The following is a 16,114-nucleotide window of genomic DNA, read 5'->3' as shown; positions in this document are numbered from 1 at the left end:
TTCTACTGCAACACTTGAATCTGACACCTGAAGCATAACCTACAACTTGCTGGCTCCCCATCTCCCAACAGAAAAAAAAAACCAAAAAACTATGGTCCTGAGAGGATGGCTCTGTATTTACATTCAGCATCATATATCAGCATTTACCAGGGTGAAGCCAATGGCTGTCAACTCCTGGCTCTTAGTCAATATTTAATCACTGTGCAGTTATGTAGGAAGAAGGAAACATTCCACCTCCCAATAACATGCCTTTAATATGAAAAAAGCTTTCGTTACATTTATGGAAGCCTGGTTATGCTTTTCAGAAAAGCTATCAAATTGAGAAGTTGCACAACTGTTCTGATATGGCATTTTAAGTGCATTGCCATGGGTAGCTGTATAAAACGAATAATACTTAATCATGATTTTTTAAAAGTATTACTGAATTTTGGGTTCACCCTGCAACCTTTTCATTTTATTCATCTGTTTATTTATTAATGGAGAAAGGTGGCTGGAGAAAAAAAATGTATGAAATTCTTGTCTAGTTCATAACCTCTAGCTCTGGTTCAGTCTCTGGGCTATGAAGCAAAGCAGCCATACTAAGCAAAAATTTCAAATTGCTTTTTGACTGTTACTTAATTTAAAAGATTCCAGTTTTGTTTTTTGGTAGAGCTTTGTAAATAATTTCCCCAGACCTAGCACCATGATTTAAAACCATTTACTTGGGCCAGGTGCGGCGGCTCATGCCTGTAATCCTAGCGCTTTGGGAGCAGAAGCAGGTGGATCACTTGAGGTCAGGAGTTCGAGACCAGCCTGGCCAATATGGTGAAACCCTGTCTCTATTAAAAATACAAATATCAGCTGGTCATGGTGGCACGTACCTGTAGTCCCAGCTATTCAGGAGGCTGGGGCAGGAGAATCGCTTGAACCTGAAAGGTGGAGGTTACAGTGAGCTGAGATCACGCCACTGCACTCCAGCCTGGGCATCACGAGACTCCATCTCAAAAATAAAATAAAATAAAACCATTTACTTTTCCATTTATTCTACAGGGTAACTAAAGCAGCACAAGGCTTAAGTTAAGGGAAAAGAACAAAGAAAACTGATGGGAAAGCCCACATCACCGGGATTCCTTAGATTCCTACCTGACAAAATATTTCATGTTTCTTGTGAAGCACACAGCTATTCCAATGAACTGGTCAGCTGAGCTGGAGATATTTTTACCATTTAAAATGAGATCTACAGTGTTCCATAGGGAAAGATCATGCATTCCTTACAGTGTCAAGATGAAAGAAAAACTGCAGAGAAGGTGAAAGCAGGAAAGTAAAACAGACTAATAAATACTGAAAAATGTCTTCGCTCAAAGGCACAGAGTTTCTCTCTTTCATTCTTTCTGCTAACCCATGACCAGATGAACAGGTGTAGACTTGCTCAATGGGATGACATGTGGCAGAAAACATTTTCACTTCAAAGGTACAAACCATATTTGACATTCAACAGCTTTTCATTGTGGTAGGTAGAAGAGGAAATTAAGCTTTACCTCAGCTCGTTACAATTCATTGGTCGTGCTCGGATATAGTAATCATCCTTCGCTCCTAACCAAGACTCCCCAGTCCAATCATCACATATGGGATGGAAGGGGGACTGCAGGGGTTTCTCTAACCTCCTTAGACCTGCCTGCAAAGCACAGAAGTGTTTTAGAAAGAAGCGCCGGGGTGGAGTGCTCATGTGGCTGGCATGAGAATACCTGACTTTCTGTTGGCAGCTGGCATTACAATGCCTTTACTTCATCTTGGGTTAGTGTGCCTAAAGCTTCAGGTAAATAACAAACAACTAATTAGGAAAAAGGCTGGGACCTCTGTTTTACTATATTCCCAGCTCACAGCTTCCAGTAGTCCTGGGAGAAAAATCCACAAATATGCCAACTACTTTAAATCAAAATACTCAAGAAGTTCCTGGAGGCTGAGAAGTTTAACACTAATTCATTCCTGGATTCAAACAGCTTCTTCCCACTTATTTCCCTAAAAGGCTCCATCCTCCACTCTACTCCAGTTCTCCAAATATAAGGAACTGACATTTCAAGTATTGTGCCTGTTATTAAACTCCTTGCAGCAAAAGAATATTTCAAATCAACTATAGGAAATTTGCAAGATTATTTTATTGGGCACAAGATGGCTTTTAGGACTGGTGGAAATTTCCACAAGTGAAGTACAGACTCAGATGCCTGGGATGTGTTTGTGAGGTTAGGGAGTGATTTTCCACGAAAACTTTCCAAACTCCCTCTTGCCCCGAGCCGGGCGGCTCTTGCCATCCCTCCTTTCACCTGGCTCCCAGAAGCTCTTCAGGTCTCCATTCAGCTGTGAATTCCTCAGCACTGTATCTGCCTCAGCAGCTGTCCAAGTCAGTCTCCAAAGTCAACTGAATCACTTATCTCGGATGTTAAATAACCAACCTCGGTGTTTGTTTGATGTCCCTCTCCCTCAACAAAATAAATAGACCACTTGGGAAAAAATCCTAGCTAGGTTGACTCCCGAGTGTCTAGCAGAGTGCAGCTACTGAGAAAATAAATGACTGTTAAGTGAATGAGTAAACGAACGGGAAAAACATTGCAGAAGGTAGTGGATTTCCCTGTAGCTTGTGCACCCTCAGCTTCCCCCTACCCAACCTTGTCTCCCCTCCTGGTCTTTCGGTGAGAGTCTCTTTGCTGGACATGCTGCCACAGAAGAAATTATTGCTGGATGTGATTTCAGGACTTATGGGAGGAGAGCTCTCCGGATGCGCTGCCACCAGGTGGCAAGGGCTCCCAAGTCATGCCCATCACAGCAAGGCTGCCCGTAACCTTAGGGACCTATAGTCCTATTCCATATATAAATCAATTTACAAGGAGCAGCTAGCTTGACATCAGATGTCAAGAGAGCAGCACACATTGAATGCATCCTTTAACCTCTCAGACCCTCTGCTGAACCTGAGGATCATTACAATCACTTCCAGCAAATATACAGAACGAGTTTCTAACTGCGCCTTAAGACTGGATGGATTTGATAATTAGAAGTAAGCACAGAGTGGTGGTGGGGACCTTCAAGGCAGAAAGAAGGGCATAAAGCCATGCATTTATGTTTAAATGATTTTTCTGCAAATTAAAAAAAAGTTTCCATTTATGAAAAAATCTTATATAGAAGTATATAGACATAAGAGGGTATTACATACCAAGAGATAACAGATATTCAGATGTGGCCCTACTATTAGCAAAGAGAAACAGCTATTGTGTGATGAAGGTTACAGAGGCTAACCTCCAACTATTTGGTATAGTAGTTTATAACTGAAAGTGGAAAGCACACGTACTCTCTCTGTGGTTCCACCATAAGCTTCAGTTTCCCTGTCTGTAAAATGGAATGAATAGTATTCACCTGCCCCAGTATGAGTATCTGATGAAAAGTAGGTGGCTCAGCACTCTGCCATAGCTTGAGCACCCTCAGCTTCCCCTACCCAACCTTGTCTCCCTTCCTTGTCCTTCGGTGAGAGTCTCTTTGCTGGACATGCTGCCGCAGATGAAGCTATTGCTGGATGTGATTTCAGGACTTCTGGGAGGAGAGCTCTACGGCTGTGTTGCCACCTGGTGGCAAGGGTTCCCAAGTCATGCCCATCACAGCAAGGCTGCCCGTAACCTCAGGGAACCATAGTCCTATTCTACAAATAAATTCAATACATAATAGCTATTATTATTAAATACGACACAATGTGAACATGCTTGCTTTTTTAATAATTTCTGGATGTTTTCTAGATTTTTAGTGCAAGGGTATGAAGGCTAGTGGTCCTGTGCCACAGAGAAGCCCTGTCCTGGGAATGGATGACAAGTGATTCCTTAGGTCAGGTTTAGTGTGTGTCTGTCCACTTCTTCCTGCATTGTCGCCCTCCTGGGATGCACCCACCACATTTGTGTGTTGATGTGATTTCTGTCACTCTTCCCTGTATGACCGCAAGCTCCATGACATGACAGCTCCCGGTCAATTTCCACTCCTCTCTGTCCTCCATACCTAACACATAGTGGGCATTCAATCAATATTCACTCACTGAATCAAGTTATGAAGAAAAAATAATGGCATATATTAAGAAAATTCTTGGCAGACATCATTTTGTGTGCTACGCTTTGCTGAAAAGCTTCACATAAGCAATTTAAAAATGTAACTATTGACTGGGCACAGTGGCTCACACCTATAATCCCAGCACTTTGGGAGGCCAAGGTAGATGGATCACCTGAGATAAGGAGTTTGAGACCAGCCTGGCCAACATGGTGAAACCCCATCTCTAATAAAAACACAAAAATTAGCCAGGTGTGGTGGCATGCACCTGTAATCCCAGCTACTTAGGAGGCTAAGGCAGGTGAATCGCTTGAACCTGGGAGGCAGAGGTTGCAGTGAGCTGAGATCATGCCATTGCACTCCAGCCTGGGCAACAAGAGCAAAACTCTGTCTCAATAAATAAATAAATAAATAACTCTTGCTCCAAAATGGATTCAGAATATTTATGCCCGCAGAATTCAGAGACTTGCTTGCTACACTTAGAACACACAAAAACAGTTTCTACAAGATAAGGAACGGTTAGAAAGCAATCTTTAATTTACATTAAAAATATAAAATTTATGCTGTAAAACTAGTTGTTTTTATCCCCAATAATCATAAGGAGATGACGATCTGATTCCTGGGGCTGCTGATAGCCACCTCCTCATGCACAGTCTCCGCCTCATCAAGTGGACGCGTCTGAGCTGGCATCAGAGCACACAGGCACACCTGGGGCTGCAGCTAGATGCTGACATTTCAGCTCAGTGTCTGAATCTTGGTATTAACACCACCAGAGTAACAGGTCGAATCCCTACGGGGGCTAGTTACCTGTGACCCTTTCCAAGTCACTGGTGCCACCGTAGGTTCTGCCCTGTCATCACATCCCATAAGTGGACACTATGGGTCACAGAGGTAAAGGAGTATGGTGAGGGTGTGTGGACAAGATGCCAAGACCAGTGAGCCCTGATGTCTCTACGTAGGATGCCGACTTGGCATGTTACATTTATGACACTTTGAACATCTCTTTCACTTGGTGTCTTTATTTCCTCACCACTGGAGGAAAACATAGGGGATTGGGCCAGATGAGCTCTAAGGTCCATTACACCTTTGATATTTAATGACTGGGCAAGAGAAATGTATTTATTAATACTGGGTCTTCACCTGTCATGGTTTGAACTTGAGTCCTAAGTCAAGAGACTGCCTGCTGTTATTAATGAGGGTTCCTGACTTGCAAGCAATAAAACCAACACTGGCTAACAAACCCATGGAATCAACAGGAGGCAGACAGTGGAGCGGCACTTTGGAAACAAGTAGAAACAAGGTCAGGAAGCAGAAGTCACAGCCATGGTCCCTTCATGGCATGGGTTTGGCAACAGTCAACACTGCGAGGGCCTCCGACTGTCCCTGAGGACCTTGCTGCAAATGCTCTAGACATAAAGTCCCTGGGAGCTCTTCCACCTGCAGCAGAGCCAGGGGAGGAGGAGGAGGAGCTCGAGCTGAGATTCCCAGAACATGAGTCAGCCACTTGTAATTACTCTTCCACCAAAATCACATATGACGCGGAAGAGGTAATTCCTCAAAAGGAAGCTGGGAGCTCTTAGGAAGGGTAACTCATGCTGGGTACCAAAACCCATGAACATCCATCATAGGAGGAAGAACCTAAGAAATTAGAGGAGTGTATTTCCAATATGTCCCATCTTCCAACACAGCATGTAATGAACTTCAAAAGAATATCTAAGTTGAAGGAGCTATTCAAATCACTGTGGTCCAGAAAACACAATTTTCCTGAAAGAAATGTTGAGTTAGTGCTATCATAATCCACAATATATTGAACATATAATTAGTTTAAAACAATTTAACAAGAGGAAATTACTGAGCCTGTTGACAAAACCAGATGCCAGATGCTCTATGGGAATTCACTGAGTCACAGGGACATCCTTGTTTTCTTTTCTTTTCTTTCTTTCTTTTTTTTTTTTTTTTGAGATGGAGCCCATGGAGTTTCATGGACTGGAGTGCCATGGTGTGATCTTGGCTCACTGCAACCTCCACCTCCTGGGTTCAAGCGATTCTCCTACCTTAGCCTCTCAAATAGCTGGGATTACAGGTGTGTGCCACCAAGCCCAGCTAACTCGGTTTTTGTTTGTTTGTTTGTTTGTTTGTTTGCTTTTGTTTTTTTGGTAGAGACAGGGTTTCACCATGTTGGCCAGGCTGGTCTCAAACTCCTGATGTCAAGGTGTTCTGCCCACCCAGGCCTCCCAAAGTATTGGGATTACAGGCATGAGCCACTGCACCTGACCGGGGACATCCTTCTATGGGCAACAAAACTATGCCTGGTGCCCATTAGTGCTTTAGTTTTTGAAATTCTGACCATTCAATCAGTGAACGAATATTGAACATCCTGACGTGCCAATTTCCCTTTCCTTTTCCACTTCTGCAAGAGTCCCAAACCCTTTTCTATACCATTTCTAATCTGTTCCTCATGACTTAACCCAGTCCTTTCGCATCCTGAGTGGCATTTGTTCCACAGGTCACTTACACCTCTGTGGGTTGCCTGTAATGTACCCTCTCCCAAGACTTTCACCAGACACTCATAGAGCCTTCACAATTCCACCAGAAACTTAACTTTAAAGAAGTAAATTCCCAAGCTGAAAAGTTGTTTTCTACTTTAAAACAATAAAAAAAATTGGGTATCAGGGAGCAAATAACAAGTGAGAACTTGTGGCTGTCCACAGCCCAGATGGAAAGCAGACTGTGGTCAAGTTTATTTCTACACTTCAGAACTCACAACACAGCCCCCTCACTCCTTCCTCCCTCCCTGTGGAGATTCACCCTCCACAGGCCGTGTGTGCACGTATTTCTCTCTTTATCTGCCCCTTCACTCCATCTGTCTTCTCCAGAGGCAGCCCCAGAGTTCTACTGAGGAGGGATAGAGGCAAGGCAACCTGATTGGAAGAAGAGGCTTGTCTTCAAAAGCATTTACATAGCAAATATATTAGCACCATATTTACTTAAATTTCATGCCTGTTTGGGATGGCTTTGTGGAGGGGCAGTGTAGAATGTGGAGGAACCTAACTCTCCCCTCCCTCCTCAAGTCACAGCCTATGAGGATATATTATCACAGTTGTCTAATAGTTTTAGTATACCCTTTTTAATTTCAAAAGCCAATATAAATCTCAATAAAGTTTGTAGGTGAGGTGATAGTATTGGGTAAATGTTCATTTCTTGAAAAATGAATAGCTTGAAAAACATCCTAGTTATATAAGACACTAACAAAGGGGAAGCTGCTGAAGGATGTTTGAGAACTCTGTGTACTATCTTTGTAATTTATTTGTAAATCTAAAATTATTTCAAAATAAGTTTAAAAAATATATAAAAAATGTTTTATATTTTTCTAAAGAAAAGTGAATAAACATCCCAAAATTGTTTAATTTATTTGGAATCTATGTTAACTTTGTACTTATAGCCAATAGTTCCAAAGAGGAAAAAAAAGTCCCAACTTTTACATTTTCAACAGGTCCTCCACCATATTATGTATGACAACTGCAATTAAATAAAGTCTCAATATGACTGAGCAATATTGAAGTTTCTTTAGATTCTATATAACAAGAAATTTTATAAAGACTCACCACCACCCCTTGGAATTAAATGGTTTCAGATGAATTTCTAGCAGATGAAACAGCTGAGGCCACATATGTGTATGTGTTTACATTTCAGATACCCTGTTCTTAAAGAGTTCTTTCCTTTTTATTATTCATAAATAATAAAAAATAAATCATGATACATTTCCCTGACTACAAATAACAAATCAATTTTTGAACTGCTTTGAAGATGAAAGAGAAAAGTAAATGCTAAGTAATGGGATGTGTATAAAAATTAAGTGAACTAGAGGTGTGTAGTGGGTCTTGTTTTTTCCTTTGGATGTTATTATTTCTAATTATTTTAAGCATTGAAAGGAGAAAAAAAGAGCTACTCTGGTGTCAATAAATAAGAACAACACTCCTTCATGGGTTTTCCTCCTTAAGATCTCTTCTACAATCTCACCAGACCTCTTGGCAAATGGTCCCACCTTGCCCCATCTCATCCTCATTTCAGGTAAGACATTTAGCCTCTTTGGATCTCAGTTTTCTCCTATGAAAAGTGAGGAGGTTGGATTAGGAGCGAGATGGGTAACTGGTAGCCTAGAGACAGTATTCCGGACAGCAGATATTTGTTAGTCTCACAAATGTGTATGTATATTTAAAGTTATTTGCCAATGTGTAATAGTCAAGATAGTGCTCATAACATCTCAGGCTTGGATCTTGGGCTGCTCCTGACACATCAGAACACTGAGACCATGTTCTGGCATGGCACAAAGTCAGGCGGCAACTGACAGCAGCTGCCCCTTTACCCCAGGACACATCCTCCAGGACACCACGGTCCTCTCCCACTGGGCCCACTGCTCCTAGGGGTTATTACCTATGTGACCTCTAGAAGCATCCGAGTTTGCCACCCTTGCTCTGGAGTCCCTCTTGGCTCTAATATTCTCATTCCCAGTGTGATTGTTTACTAAAAAAGAGAGCTTTAATTTGACTTTCAGCATACTGGAACTCTACAGGGGCTTTAGTCATATGTTAATACAGACACAACTGTTCATCTGCTTTGTTTAGAGTTTCTATATGAGACACAAGAAAAATAAATCTAATATTTAGATCACTATACCACAGTAGAGCAAGTATTCAAAATGTTTTAAATTTACTGCTGCCTAAAGTTGTTCTTCTAGAATGAGCTCTTATTTTAAAGGCTATTTGGGTTAGATGATGGGGTCACTGTAGGAAGGATAACAACTCTAACAGATTACTGGTTATACAATTTAAGTGTTCAAAAATAAAATCCCAATGGTCTACTCTCTTACTCCTTGCAGAACCAATTTTAGAGTGGAAACAAAAAGGACAGAGCACTTAAGATGTAGTTGTTCAAAATAAAATGTCAGACTAGGTCAAAATGGACCAAAAATTATGTAAGACTACATAAAGAAAAAAAATCGTCTGCAATTTTCATTAAGTAGGGTAATTTTTAGCTACTGGTGTCATGAAGAGAAAAACAGTAGACTGAATTGGTTCTGAAACTATTTGAAAACATGTTATTTTTATGAGTGTAGATTAGTCTTTAGGTTCTTTTCTAAGATGATACTGTACCAGTTTCCTAGAGGTTCAGACTCCTTTTATTTTGGAAATAAGTTTAACACTACTCTTTCTTTAGGTGGGGAAAAGAGGTAAAAACTATTATGCTGCTGGATTTGACATTAAAAATACCCTGGCATTTCACAGCACAGCAGCTTTTCTGCTTTTGTTTTTATTTTTTAGTACTCTAACCTCGAATCTATATTTACAACACTGCCGGAGATCTTAGGAATTATGAGGAAATTACCTCATTCCCTTTAAACTTTTTCAGAAAGCAAAGTTCTCTCCATATATGGCAAATCAAGAAGGAAGCAGAATCAAGTTACATTCATTTAGGAGCTGCCAAGACTTACCAATTGTTTTGTTCTAGGCATGACTACAACCCACGTGTGAGCAGGCCGACCCTGACACAGCTGGGTGGCTAGGGAGTGCCTGTCCTCATCTCTCCAACATCAGGCAGTATGAGAGTGGGCCTGGCAAGGGGTCCTGGCCACCACAGGCACCCTGTGCTAGATAAGCCACTTCCTTAGGGACTTTGAATTGGTAACCTGCACAGGTAGGCTGAGGACTACAGTGGGGAGATCTTAGAAGAGGAAGCAAGGGGCGTGTGCTGCTGAGGGAAAACAGCATGACCCAATCAGCTGGGGTATGCCCAGGGAGGCACAGTCAGACCATCTGCTGTCTGAAGTCCTGGCTGGGAGGCTGCAGAGATGGTTTCTGCCCTTTCCCAAGCATCCCGAAAAGTAGCCCCATCAACCTGTGGCAAATGGAGAATCACCTGCCCCTGCACCTCGAAAAGCCCAACCCCACATACTTTCTTGATAGAAGTTTTTTGCAATATGTTGTAAAACAAAAACAAAAACCAACTCTGTGAATAACTAAGACATTTTTTCTATAAGGCAGAGTTTTGTAGGGATCAATCATCTCGGACATGGGCAATAAAACCCTCTTGAATTGATGAACTTGCAGAAATCAGGAGCAGACTAATGCAGTGCTTCTTGTAACCCATAAAAACTGAAGCTTTTTGTTTGGGTCTACTATGCTAATATCCCAAGCAAGAAAGATTCACAGTCACTTTCATGAACCGTAAATACTAAGAAGAGACTTTGAGAAACGGAAGAAAAAAAAAGAAAGAAAATTATTAATGTGATATTGCTGATGATGGATGAGCCAAAGAGGTTATTAGGTTACACATAAATATGAAATGTTTGGGTGGAGATACAGAGGCATCAGTAAAATGTACAGATACAAGTGGCAATAATTAGAAAACCTGATACACAAAATCCAACTAAAAAAGTTGGTAACTCTTTAGCTTTCAGTAAGTTTGGCTTTAATGCAACCACACGTTGGTTAGAGATAGCAAAAAAAGTGGGTTTACAAGTACCTTTTAAAAAACTATCAACCTGGGGCTGAACAAAACACTGGTTGGGATCATTCCTACCACCTGGGCTTTTCCTAGCCTAAACATCATCTTTTGAACTGCCTACGCTTTACGGGAAATAAACCACTAGAGTAGGGAAAAAGTGAAAATAACATAAAATGATGCAAATATTGAAAAATCAGTCAATGGAGAGAAAAAAATAGATTAAGTATACGCATAAATGAGAACACACAAAGACAAGTGACAAGGATCGGTGACAGAACATGATTGACATAATTATTTAACAGATACATACAAAGGGCAACAATTACTTTTTTTTTTTATCTTCCATTTTCAGAAGACAGGAAGATAATTATTCACAAAACGGAAGTAGTAGCCAAAACTAAGACAAAATAAATACACAAACAACAAAAAGAAGCAAGAGCATCTGAGAAACAAGGAGAGCTCTTACAGATTTGGAGACTTGGTAAGTGAAGGAGAATGATCCTGGATGTAAGACAAATAATTAAGGACAGTTCAGTCCTACAAATTTAACTGGGGAAATACACAAATAAAAACTCAAATGTATTTCCCTTTCCTTATATTCATTTTTCTATTTCTTGCTCTCACCAGGGAACACTCAAAAACACTAAAAATCAGGCCGGGCGCGGTGGCTCAAGCCTGTAATCCCAGCACTTTGGGAGGCCGAGACGGGCGGATCACGAGGTCAGGAGATCGAGACCATCCTGGCTAACATGGTGAAACCCCGTCTCTACTAAAAAATACAAAAAACTAGCCGGGCGAGGTGGCGGGCGCCTGTAGTCCCAGCTACTTGGGAGGCTGAGGCAGGAGAATGGCGTAAACCCGGGAGGCGGAGCTTGCAGTGAGCTGAGATCCGGCCACTGCACTCCAGCTCGGGTGACAGAGCGAGACTCCGTCTCAAAAAAAAAAAAAAAAAAAAAAAAAAACACTAAAAATCAGCAAGCCTTTTAAATTCTAAGTACAAATAAGTGGCATACAAGTGGAATAAGAAGTTCTGGCACATATTCTAACTATGCCAGGCATCCTAATCTAGACGATTTTATGGGCTGCTTCTGAACCCCACAAATATCTTTCCTACTAGCCCTTTCTTGGTTTTGTTATTTCTCCTTTTGGAGGGTACTTTTTAAGACAGAACAAAATCTGTCTTCACGTGTGGGGTGAGCCACACAGAGATCTTCTCTCCCCTAGCTTTCTGTCATCCAGGGAGAGCACTGTTCTGTTGCTAGAAACATACACAGTGATGAGCTGAAGTCTAAAAGGAAGAAAGCAGTCTTGTAATTGTTCTGACAACGTAGGTTTAAAAAAGGAAAAAAATCAATGAAATGAAATCTTTTCTACGAAATCATAAAAATTAGAATCTAATTCCAGTTTTGGAAGCTCTTAAATTATGAAACTGGATCTGTACTCCAAATTAAATTTGGGGAACACCCATTCTTTAAAAAAAAAAAAAATTTAAAGGTGGCATCCACTGAAGCACTGAAGTGGGGCACAGGACATTAAAAGTGGGAATTAGGAGTCGGGTGACTTGAGGCTGGGTCAGACTTGGGCTGAGGAAGTTGGGTGAAGATGTGTAATCTTCATAGACCTCAGTTTCCTCTTTTGAAAATAGTGAGCGTTTGATGAGATGATCTCCCAGAATCCCTTTCTATCTCTAAAATCCTATGACCCTTCTATTGAAAATGCTCAATTTCACAATTGACACTTGAATTTCTACAAAAGTTTAGTGCAAAATAGTCTCCCTGTAAGTGACAGAGAAAGTGCATTTGTGCTGAGAACACAGGGAGCATCTAGCAGCTAAGGAAAAGCATCAGAAAACGCCCTTTTCATTAAAACACTAAGGGACCGATTTTCAAAAGTAAGAAAACAAGACCATTCATCTCTTCAGTGACAGAGGTCCAGAAATAAAAACAAATTTCTATTTTAAAATGCAAATATAGGCTGGGCACAGTGGCTCACGCCTGTAATCCCAGCAGTTTGGAAGGCTGAGGCAGGCAGATCACCTGAGGTCAGGAGTTCGAGACCAGCCTGGCCAACATAGAGAAATCCTGTCTCTAGTAAAAAATACAAAAATTAGCTGGGCATGGTGGCTGGCACCTGTAGTCCCAGCTACTCAGGAGGTTGAGGCAGGAGAATCACTTGAACCCAGGAGGCGGAGGTTGCAGTGAGCCGAGATTGTGCCACAATACTCCAGCCTAGGCAACAAAGCAAGATTCCGTCTCAAAAAAAAAAAAATAAATAAATAAATAAATAAAATGCAAATGTAATATCACAGCATTTGGATAAGCTTTTAAGAAAGGACTTGGAATTACTACTTTAGCACTAATAAGAAAGTTTATAGTGTAGCAACTTTGAGTAAATTAAAGAACTAAAGAGAAAGGCTGGCACAAAATACATTAACCAACTAGATAACAACTGTACATAAAATGTCTACACTTCAGGGAATGTGTAATATGTGCTTAAGGGGGAGGGGGAATTTAAGATAGTTGGACTGTTAAGAGACATACCCATAAGAAGACAAGAGAGAATTCAAGATAAAAGTAGTTATGGGCCGGGTGTGGTGGCTCATGCCTATAATCCCAGCACTTGGGAGGCCAAGGCGGGCAGATCACTTGAGGTCAGGAGTTCGAGACCAGTCTGGTCAACATGGAGAAACCCCATCCCTAAAAAATTAGCTGGGCGTGGTGGTGGGCACCTGTAGTACTACCAGCTACTCCGGAGGCTGAGGCATGAGAATTGCTTGAAACTGGGAGGTGGGGCTTGCAGTGACTCAAGATTGTGCCACTGTACTGCAGCCTGGGAGACAGAGTGAGACTGTCTGAAGAAAAAAAAAAAAAAAAAAAAGTAGTTATGATGTCACCAAAAGAGCCAGGAATCAAAATCAGAAATTGATGAGTCTGGCCTGATGTTTGTCAGGTGTGAGATTTCTGTCAGGAATGCCAGCAAGGAGTCTGGAACTGGAAATGCAGGCGGAGCGGGAAGGGATGGAGGGAGATGAGGTGTTCATGAAGCTCTGCAAGTGTGTGATAAGAATATCTGCCTCTGTTTTTCAGATGTGCATCCTGAAAATTTTCCGGAGGATGACTTAAAGGTCCACTATGTGCAAACTAATTGGTAGGCAAAGATTTCTTTTAATCAAACTACATTTTCAAAGACTGTTCTACAATACAATGATCCATCCAATAATAATTGTACACACACATAGCCCCAGAACTAATGGTATATTTTCAAAAATTTAAGAATTGTTTAAATTAGGAATTGTTTAAATTAAGAATTGTGGTTTACCTGCAACCTAATTTTTTTTTTAAAAAAGACAAAAACCTAACCATATTTCTTTGAAGTCTAGAGTACATGCCAGTAGACGGAGCAGCCTTTGTAGCTCTTAAGCAAAAATTATCATAAATAAGAAAGTAGGCAAAGAACTTTTCATTATAGTACAAGATATTTCAAGGAAAAAGGTTGAAGCACAATACATTTCACCCTGGTAATTTCCAGTTATAGTTAAAAAAAAAAATTAACACTGTCATGTCATGCTCTCCAAGTAACAGGAATAAGTGATAGCTGCATTCCACACAGAATGCTTTCAATGCTGTGCCCCAGGCTGCAGAATCACACAACTTATTAAACTTATAAACTTTACTATTTTTGTAGGAATACTAAAGACATCTTAATTCAGTCTACAAAACAGAAACTTGTGTAATTTAAACATAGCCCAAGTAACTAAGGAAATAAACTACTCAGCCATTTAAGCTACTTTAGTAGCGTCATTGATGGGGAAGGAGTAACTGGGCTATAATTCTTACAGAATAATACATTGAAAATAACCTATAATTAGTACCATTCTAGGAAAAAATGTAGGCAATTAAAAAAGTGTGCTACTAGCTAATAGTATAAACAAATAAAAAGACAAATTATTTTCAAGTACTTTGGAAATAACTTCGTCAGAAGAATTTGCTTTCAATTAACGTGTCAATTAAAATTGTTCTTATCTTCTCATTAAATGAGGAAAATGCACCTGTCATAGGCACTAAAAAATAATAAAACTGCACTTAAAATGTGTTGAGTCTACAACTAGAGCTCTTCTCTAATTTAAAAATGATTCCTTTTTTAAACAACGGGAGTAAAGACTGGTTGGATGTGACAAGTGATCTCCTTGCTCTCTTCTTGTTTTCTCTTAAGAGGGAGGAAGCAGCCACCCAGCCACCTGAAGGGAGGTGTCCTGGAAAGCAGGATGCAGATGGAATAGAGCAATGGGAAAGAGGGGAAACCTCATTCATTGCTTTAAGCATCATGTGATGGCAAAGTAAAATAATACTTCCTTGGAAGACAGTTAGGCAGCTTCTTATACAGGTAAACATACACCTACTACATGATGAAGCCATTCTTCTAGTTATTCACCCAAGAAAAATGAAAGTGTATATTCAGGCCAGGCACAGTGGCTCACACCTGTAATCCCAGCACTTTGGGAGGCTGAGGCAGGTGGATTACCTGAGGTCAGGAGTTCGAGATCAGCTTGACCAACATGGTGAAACCTCATCTCTACAAAAATACAAAAATGAGCCAGGCATGATGGTGGGTGCCTGTAATCCCAGCTACTCAGGAGGATGAGGTGGGAGAATCACTTGAACCCGGGAGGCGGAGGTTGCAGTGAGCTAAGATAGCACCATTGCATTCCAGCCTGTGTGACAAGAGCGAAACTTCGTCCCAAAAATAAATAAATAAAGTGTATATCTGTAAAACAACTTGTACATGAGTGTCCATAGCAATTTTATTTGTAATAGCCAAAACCTAGAAACAATGCACGTGTCTGTCAACAGATGAAAATGGTATATCCACAAAATGGAATACTACTCAGCAAGTGTTGGAACGAACTACTGATATATACAATAACATGGATGAATCTCAAAATAATCACTTTTTGAGTGAAAGAAGCCAGACAAAAATCCACACATATTGTGTGATTCCATTTTCGTATGTTAATTTTAGAAGACATAAACTAATCTATAACATAGAAATCAGATCAGTTGGTTGCCTAGGGATAAGATGGTGATATTATAAAGGAGTGCAAGGATACTTTTGGGGATGCTAAATATGTTCGTTATCTTGATTTTCATGATGGTTTCACAGGTGTGTCAAAACACATACATATGCCATACATATGCCAAAACTCATCAAATTGTACATTTTAACTATGTACAGCTGATGTATGTCAATCATACTGCAATAAAGCTATTTTTATTTTATTTATTTATTTTTTTAATTTTATTTTTGAGACAAATTTTCACTCTTGTCACCTAGGCTGGAGTGCAATGGTGCGATCTCAGCTCACTACAACCTCTGCCTCCCAGGTTCAAGCGATTCTCCTGCCTCAGCCTCCTGAGTAGCTGGGACTACAGGTACCCACCACCACACCCGGCTAATTTTTGCGTTTTTAGTAGAGACGGGGTTTCACCATGTTGGCCAGGCCAGTCTTGAGCACCTGACCTCAGGTGATCCTCCCGCCTCGGCCTCCCAAAGTGCT

At 40.7% G+C, this 16,114-nt stretch overlaps 1 protein-coding gene across 12 annotated transcripts in view; it reads right to left on the bottom strand.

Moving 5' to 3' along the window:
* LOC105488541 (schwannomin interacting protein 1) overlaps positions 1-16,114 on the bottom strand; it is an 804,156-nt gene that overhangs the window by 112,774 nt on the left and 675,268 nt on the right. The window lies entirely within an intron of this gene.

Source organism: Macaca nemestrina, chromosome 2 (assembly GCF_043159975.1).
Source record: "Macaca nemestrina isolate mMacNem1 chromosome 2, mMacNem.hap1, whole genome shotgun sequence".
NCBI classification, from domain to species: Eukaryota; Metazoa; Chordata; class Mammalia; order Primates; family Cercopithecidae; genus Macaca; species Macaca nemestrina.
The sequence above is the reverse complement of the archived record's forward strand: the minus strand, read 5'-3'. Positions and strand labels throughout refer to the sequence as shown.